Source organism: Gobius niger (genome assembly GCF_951799975.1).
Source record: "Gobius niger genome assembly, chromosome: 19".
In the NCBI taxonomy this organism is placed as follows: domain Eukaryota; kingdom Metazoa; phylum Chordata; class Actinopteri; order Gobiiformes; family Gobiidae; genus Gobius; species Gobius niger.
In genome coordinates this window covers 19,224,571-19,233,151 of record NC_136870.1, presented here as the reverse complement: position 1 = coordinate 19,233,151, position 8,581 = coordinate 19,224,571, and the positions used below count along the sequence as shown (strand labels likewise).

The following is an 8,581-nucleotide window of genomic DNA, read 5'->3' as shown; positions in this document are numbered from 1 at the left end:
TGCTCTGATGATTTCCCCATCCGCTTCCTTTGGATACCACAAGCTATATGGCTTTGTCAAATATTCGTAATGATCTTTCGCCTTTTGTCTTTGAGTGGATGCCCTTCCTATTGAGACTCGCCCAAAAGCAAAACACGACATCCATGATATTCATCTTTGTAGAAGTTTATTAAGACTATACACAACACTATATACATTTGTTCATAAGGCAAACAGCAATTCAGAAAAGTGGAAAAGTGCCACTAAGAAACCAAATTGTTACTCCGTACAGGTTCTCTAAATTCCTTCGTCCGAGTTCATCCTAATTACACTTTGTACAAGATTGATTAAATAAATAAAGCGTGAAAGAAAAGGTAAGTTAATTTTGAGCCCGCATGAATCATCTTCGGTAAATACTTCTGAAGGTCGGTTTCCTGCCTCCTCGATCACCGTGGCAACGCGGCGAGATCAGCTGACCCATCCGAGATTAGACTCTGTTAGGAAATATGATGTCGGACAATTAGCACTGATTCAGAAGCAAATGGCGTTAAGAAGAAAGCTGTGTTAGTTAAATTAGGAACATTTGTCAGGCTTTATGTGAAAAATGTGTCTGTTTTCCTCACAATGACGTGATCGCTATGTCTTTTAACTTTATCGTAGGGCATGTGTCAATATTGCCAATATGTCATAATAGATCATTGTGAGTTTCTTTTGCTTATGTATTTGTCTACTAGGCAGGCTTGTATTGTCCCTAGTCGTTTTTGTGCGTCCGTGAGCCAAAATTGAATTTCTACCTCGGTAGACAATACAAATCTATTCTATTCTAACTCACACAAGAATCAGTCTTTGTGCAGGTCTAAACTGTAGGGTTTTTAATATCCTGCTAGAAGTGGATTTTGCTGATTGCAGAAGTCATTATAATTGTATTAACTAAATAACTGCAGCCTTTGAGATTAGCGAAACATTGTAAGTCATTGTGATGAATGTTGCAGCCCTTTGCTCAGCTCTAAGTTTAATATATAGTGCTTTTTCCATCCGCTTTTGGAGGTCATCTTTGGTCATGATCGTGTTTGCTCTCAGATGCCAGGAGTTCAACATCACAGCAGCAGTTTCCAAAGCCATCAACTGGACTTGGCTATGCGGAGTTGAGGACGTTTTGCCTCTTAACCTCTTATCCCCCGCCTTAACCAAGCACATTTTCTCCAGTTTGGCTTTACCCAAATCTAAAAAAACTTCTGCACTGGCGATTTTACAGCATAGGCCAGTGTAACGCCTCATTTTAAAGCTATGAAAATGTATCTTGGATGGATCTTTCTCCTCATGTTGTCGCCGTGTTTTTATCAGATTTTCATCAGATTTTTGTTTTGTATAGTTTGTTTTCGTCTCTTGTGCATCGCTTTTTTGTCACTTCTTTTTGCCATGTTTTCGCAACATTTTTGTCACGTTTTTAGTCGCTCTTTTCGTGCTTTCATGTTGCGTTAAAGGGGCTAGATGTAAGTTAGCCATTTTATACTCACTACTGCCACCTCAGGTCATACGTGTCACTGCACCTTCTATATTAAGCTCGTGCATGACGGCACTTCAGACCCGAAGTAACACCTTTTTGAGCGACAGTGCAGGATTTTAGAGGCAGTTGTGGTGAACAGGTCTGAGCTCATTCTACACATTAGGACATGGCTGGAACATGTAGGGGGAGGAAAATACTTAGTTTTGACATTTTTAAACTCCATATAGTCCCTTTAAGTTATACTTTATTAATCCCCCATAGAGAAATTTGTTCTCTGCATTTGGCCCATCCTCAATGTCGCTGGCCGACCTGTAGGAGCAGTCAGCAGCCAGCATGGGCGGGCGCTCGGGGACCTATCTCCAGATGTGGAGCCAAGCTGGTGGTCAGAAACACCTGGCTGGAGGATTAACACATGTTTTTACCACTAACCTACACAGACATGGGGAAAACATGCAAACTCCACACAGAAAGGCTCTGTCCAGGTGGGAATCGAAGCTGGGACCTTCGAGCTGTGAGGCACAAGCGCTAACCGCTGTGCCACCGTGCCTATAATTTTAGTTATTGTTACTTCTCCGGCACATTTTTGTCGCTCTTTTGCCTCTTTGTTGTTGCATTTTCATCCTCGTTTTTTGTCTCCATTTTACTTTTTTCAAGATTTGGCTAAAGCCCAACTGGAGGAAAATGTGCTCAGTTCAGGTGGGGGTTAAGAGGTTAACAAATGCTTCTGAGGACAACATGACTTTTGGAAACTCTTCACAGGTTTACAGAAGCTGGCGACACTTACACACAAACATGCGCAGACACATGCCGCACATGGCCACCACGCTGGAGATCTGCAGCGCGCGGCCGCACTCCGCGCTCATCAGGCAGTTGCGGGTCTTGATGCAGCACGTCGGGCAGCCGCCTCCTCCCGAACTCCTCTCCTCTTTTGCCTTTTTGGGCTGAGAATCCACCACATTGCCGTGCTTCTCCTCCGCGTCCCAGTCCTCCTCCCCTGCGCCTTTCCCCATGATGCCTCGCGAACAGCAGGTGCGAAGTCAGACAGATGCGTTTGATGTATGTTTCCTGTGGGATGAAAAACATGAGAGGAAATAAGGCATTGGAAGCTGCTCTTGAGTGTGTGAGCTCGGCTCATTATGTTGGATTGGCGCCCACACAGAACCGCTGCACAGAACTGCCATTGTTTGCAGTAATAGCTGCTGCAACGCCCGGGTTTTATGGAGACTTAGATGCTTGATGTATATTAGTCATAATGTTTATGCATAAGCCCACACTATAGGAATATATTGCTGTACAAATTAGAAAGATGTACAATGAGGCATGGAGTACATTTAGTCATAAGAACACAGCGTACAGCAGTCTCAAACCTTTCACACCAGAACCACCTCATCATGGAGATTAGATTTTTTTTTTTGTAGAACAGTTTGTGCGCAAAGTCATTCAAAGTGTGTCAAAGTCATCAAAAAAACATCACAGAACCATTTGTAAATCAATCTATGACAGTTGTTTTGAACTGAAATGTGAATTAATATTAACAAAGACCAGGAGGACCACCAGAACAGAGTGTCAACTGGTGGGCAGTGGTGGAAGAAGTGCTCAATATTCTTACTTAAGAAATAGTGCAGATACAAGACCAAAAATGTACTTAAGTAAAAGTATCTGATACATTTTTTCACTGAAGTAAAAGTATAAAAGTAAAAAATGCACTTCATAAGTAAAAAGTAAAAGAGAGTTTATTGTGCAGTATTTTTTGAATAATTTGAGTCAAACCAGGTCTAAACAAGTAACTCACTAGCTCAGGTCAAAAACAGGAACTAGACCCGGTCTAAACCAGGTCTAAAGGAGTAAATCCCTAAACCGAGTCTAAACTGGGACTAGAACAGTTCAGAGAGGTCACTTTGAAGATAAAATACGTTTGCTTTCAACCCAATTTAAAAATGTGGTGGAGTAGAAAGTGCAGATACAGGCTCTAGAATGTAGTGAAGTACAAGTAAACGGTACGGTAGCGCAGCGGTTTGCGCCTCTGCTTCACAGCTAGAAGGTCCCAGGTTCGATTCCCACCAGGACGGGGCCTTTCTGTGTGGAGTTTGCATGTTCTCCCCGTGTCTGTGTAGGTTTCCTCCGGGTACTCCAGTTTCCCTTACCACTAAAAACATGTGCAATAGGTGAGTCCTCCAGCCAGGTGATTCTGACCATCAGCCTGGCTCCACATCATGGAGATGACCACTGCTCCTTACGGGTCGCCCCAGTGTCATCGAAGGATGGGTTAAATGCAGAGGACAAATTTCCCTACAGGGACAATAAAGTATACAAACAAGTATTCATCATAAAATTTGCCTTTCAGTAAAAGTACCAATAATTTGTACTTTTTACTTGTACTTTGTTACTTTCCACCACTGTTGGTGGGTCTGGTCCCAAATTTGAACGGATTGCCACGGAGCAATTCTCAGTATTGCAAGCCCAGTAGGAAGACACTATCTGAGTCTCTTAAAACTGCTGTTTCTTGGTCATTTTGAGAAGGAATGAGTTCTTATAGGTTTGTTTAATGCATATTCAACACTCGTTTGTGGAAAACAAAATCCACTCTCATTTGGGTGACGTACTTTGGGGATGGTGGGCACAATAGAACCACTGCATGTAGAAGCACTGACTTTAAGGAGTTCCCCGGTACAAGTTACCGCATTATATTTTCAAAAACATTTAAAGTATTTTGTAATACACTGGAGACGTGAGAGGAAACTATGGCAAAAATAGCCAAGGGGGGAAGGTAGGCCCATGTGTTCATTCAGCCTTTGCTATGCCCCATCATCCCGTCAGATCTCAGAGTTAAGGGAAGGGCCTGGTTAATACTTGGATGGGAGACTGTGGGGGGACACCAGGAAGCATGATGAGAGACTTATCCATACATTTGTCTCCGGCAGGTTAGACCACTGTAACGGCTTATCACTGGCCTCTCTAAATGAGCTGTCAGACAGCTGCAGTGCACCATATTAGTCCAGCGCTCCGGTCTCTGCACTGGCTTCCTGTCTCTCAGAGAATAGAATTTAAAACAGCTCTGCTTGTGTCCAAGTCTTTTCATGGTTTAGCACTAAAGTACATCTCTGACATGCTAGAGCCGTATGAACCATCTCGGGCTCTGAGAACTTCAGGGAGGGGTCTCCTGGTGGTTCCTCAATAATAAACACGGTGAGGCTGTGTGTCAGTTTCATGCAGTAAAAATCTGGAACAGTCTTCACGAGGATGTGAGACCGGCCTCAACACTGACAATGTTCAGATCCAGGCTGAAAACTGTTATTTTTACCCGTGCATATGACACTGAAAGTATTTTATCTGCACTCTTGCCTTTTACTGTAATTCATTCATTTTTATGTTGATGTTTTATTGACTTTATCTGTTTTCTTGTAATTTTATGCAACTGTGAAGCACTTTGAATCGCCTTGTGCATGAATTGCGCTCTACAAATAAACTTGCCTTGCCTTGAATGTAGTGTGTGAGTGAGTGGTTGGTGGTGGTCTGAGGGTCCGATTGGCAGCCATGCTTCCATCAGTCTACCCCAAGGCAGCTGTGGCTACAGTTGTGGATACAGAGTGGATAAATAATGTACAAACTTGTAAAGGGACTTTCAGCATATAAAAAGTGCTGTATTAGACTAATGCATTATTACTGTACTATCATTATTATTTACCTTAGCCTAAACCAAGCACATTTTCCCTAATTCAGCTTTACCCAAATCTTAAAGCTTCTTAACCGGAGTTTACAGTCTGTAGGCCAGGGTAACGCCTCATTTAAAAGCTAAGACAAAACCGGTAACTTTTTTTTCTCTCTTTTTTTCTTATTTTTTTGTCTGTTTTTCAGTTTTTTTTAGTCTTAGTCATTTTTGTTGCTGCATTTTCATCCTTGTTTTTGTCACAATTTTTGACGATTTCTTTCAAGAAGCTTTTTAGATTTGGGTAAAGCCAAACTGGAGAGAATGTGCTCGGTGCAGGTGGGTCACAGATCCAGCTGAGGACGCACCAATTCTATCTTACTCTCACTCCAAGTCTCGCCTTTTAACAACAATTTCTGTTAGTTTTCTCCTACATTTAGACCATTAACGACCACAAAACCGGCCTTTGTGCTTTCCAGTCCTCGATCAAGAGCTAATGCGCTTGGTATCGTCCTTTTCACACGTTGAAGGAATGCTTTTAACCACCCAGACGACATTCTTCAGCGCCTATTCCCTCTTGACAAGCGGCAACTTAGCTCGTAACAGATATCCAAGCGCGCCGTATACTGTCATCGCTATATAAGCCAAATAAATACTTTCCTTTGGTAAACACAATCCATAACATTGACAATGGAATTTTCCCTTTGAGTAAGTGTGCATCATTAACACTAAGCTTAAATCCCCTATGAGTGCTTTATTGAGTGCTTTCACATTGATTTGACAGATGTGCTATTCTTCCGGGCTGATGATCATTGCTCCTGCTGCAAGAAGAACTCTGCCTCTTAAGTGTCGGCTGCGATGGCTCCCTGTAGACATTATGCAGTATTAAGTGATAACCCTGATGGTGAAATAACATCCTCTCCGACGCCATCCCATTTATTAGCACTGACAGTGAATTAGATTAGAGGCATCGGGGAGGGCACCCTGGCAATTCGGAGTTGCGCACCTTTTCAGGTCTCTCCGAAACCGACACAATGGGGTTTTAATCAGACGCTTCTGTGGGGGAAAGAGCTGAGCGAAGAAATATGGGCCAATAAACAAGACGGGAAGCGATACAATTATGACCTCTATTTAACCAGGAAAGTCTGAGATTTTGTCGTTTATATTTCTGGGCAATCCTGGTTCTAAAGAGTAACTATTACAGGAGAAACATGCCTCACTGTGCAATGCAAGCCTTTGTCACATCCAATATGCACTTTCAATACTTTCAATATGATTTCAATCAAATCATGACAAATTTCTTTTCTTCTGCATACATATTTGTTTTTTATCAATTTGAAATGCCATGTTTTGCAGTTGGAGCATTGTCATGTTTTAAATTGGGATAAATTCTGAAAAAAAGTAGTCACTGGTATTGGAAATATTGGGCGTCATTCACAACATGTTCTGAAATTTGGAAGGTTTTTGGCATTCACGAAACTTCCTCTGAAGTACAAATCCTAAGAACAGCCAGGAGGACTCTTCTGAAACTAAAACATCTCCAGTTCTGTTCACGGTCATACTCCTGATGGAACCCAACATTCGGAGTCATATACACAGCATTGTTGGGCTATTGGGAGGGTTGGACGGGCAAGAATGTTTTTAAGTAAGGGATAATGCATCACGAGGTGTCCATTATCAGTAATAACTGGACGACACGGAGGCGTGAACCGTCCCGCGAACTGAAACTGAAGCTTTTCATCAGGCCCTGCTTATTTTTTTAAGTCCTGGGTAGGAGTTGTCTCACTTTTTAAGCTGTTTCACCTGAAGCTAGTTACACCTCAATCGTTTATCGTTACTAAGATAAGATAAGATAAACCTTTATTAATCTCACAAAGGAGAAATTCACTTGTTACTATGATACTATGATTACTGTGATATAGAACGTGATTTAACTGTTGCCGGACTAGGTGTACATTATCACTTTTTAACACCCTCCAGCCAATCAGAATCGAGTATTCACCCAGACCATGGTATGATGTATTTTAAATGTAGCTCTTTATAAATAAAGTTTTGATTGATTGATTGATATTTGTACATATTAAATCATGCATTCATTCATTCATTCCAAAATGTAATTATCATGAAGTCCAGATTCCGTTGACCTTGATCTTACGACCTTGTGTTTCCAGGGCGCGTGTTTGTTGAGCTATTCGGGTTTTGTCGGATATTAGTTTTGGATTCGTGTTTTGCCAATCATATCCGCCTCTGGCTGCCTGTCGCACGCCACACTTTGGCAGTGACATATTCGAATTAGTCTTCACACGCTTCCAAGCTGGTATTCACCAACTTCAGAACACAGGTGCGAAGTATTTTCCCTATTTAAGAACGTGCCGTGAATCTGGCGCAGTTTCCTGACAGTGCCTTCTTAAATACGGATTTTAATACGTTTCTCAAGAAGATGAATGAATGAGGCCCAATGATCCGCCTGGGATAAATTCACACATTATCCCTATCACGCAGGAATCTGAACCAGATGAATGCACAGAGACATTTGCCAAGGTGCTGATCCTATCGCACAAAGACCGTGTCCGGACTTGAGCACCAAGACCTTCTAAAATGATGTAAATGGTCTACGAGTTTAGTGTATAACTCTCTGTGATGGGTGTCCCAACCCCAAAGTTGGAAAGGTCGTTAAATCTTGGAGATGAAATATCAATAAAAAACCTCAAAGGCTCAACGACAGAATCTACAGCCCAAAAGTGAGTTTCTAGAGCATTACAAATCCAGAATGTACCAGGACAACACAAAACTAAGTCAAGAGGACACAGAAATACTATTAGAATAACCATCAGCGATAAAGTCACAGATTATATCTCTATTTATCGCTAAACAAGGATGGCATAACATATCCGACCCCATTTGTCTTTGCTGCTACTACAAAACAACCACAACTTCTAATGTATTTAAACAATCTTACTTTGCATTATTTCCCCCTTAAATCCAGTACCGAGTGTTAAATACAATAGTTCAAGAGTAACGCTCTTACCTTATTGCGTTTTCTGTTGTTCAAGGTTCCTCCGAAGTGTCAGGACAGAAACGACCAACTCCAAAACACCAGCGTCATGTGTCCCAGTACGAAGTCTGCGGGCGTGCCGTCAGGTTTATCAGGTTTGGGAGAGGGAGTTGACTCATGTTACCTGCTTTGTTAACTACAAACAAAAGCTTTTGATTTTGGGGCGAGGTGAGAGAGTGTAAACAATGTATTAAGACATTTAGGAAGAAGTGAGTTCAGTGGCTTTGTGTGAATATGCATTTCAGTTAAATGTGAGTGTTTTTCTCTTTTCAGTGGACAGGGTAGCAAAGGGCTTGCCAGATTCAGTTGCTTTACTTACCAAAATCAAAGCACCTAATAACACCTCTTGATAACTTCCAGTGTTGACGTCCTGAAGTAAAAGACCAGCTCTACT

General features: G+C 41.8%; 1 long non-coding RNA gene across 1 annotated transcript; it reads right to left on the bottom strand.

Moving 5' to 3' along the window:
• Positions 1-205: 205 nt before the first annotated feature.
• LOC306978669 lies at positions 206-8,210 on the bottom strand. The gene is made up of 3 exons (XR_013793905.1): positions 8,161-8,210; positions 2,271-2,551; positions 206-473 (listed from the first exon to the last, which is right to left on the bottom strand). It is a non-coding gene; the product is annotated as an uncharacterized lncRNA (long non-coding RNA).
• Positions 8,211-8,581: the final 371 nt, after the last annotated feature.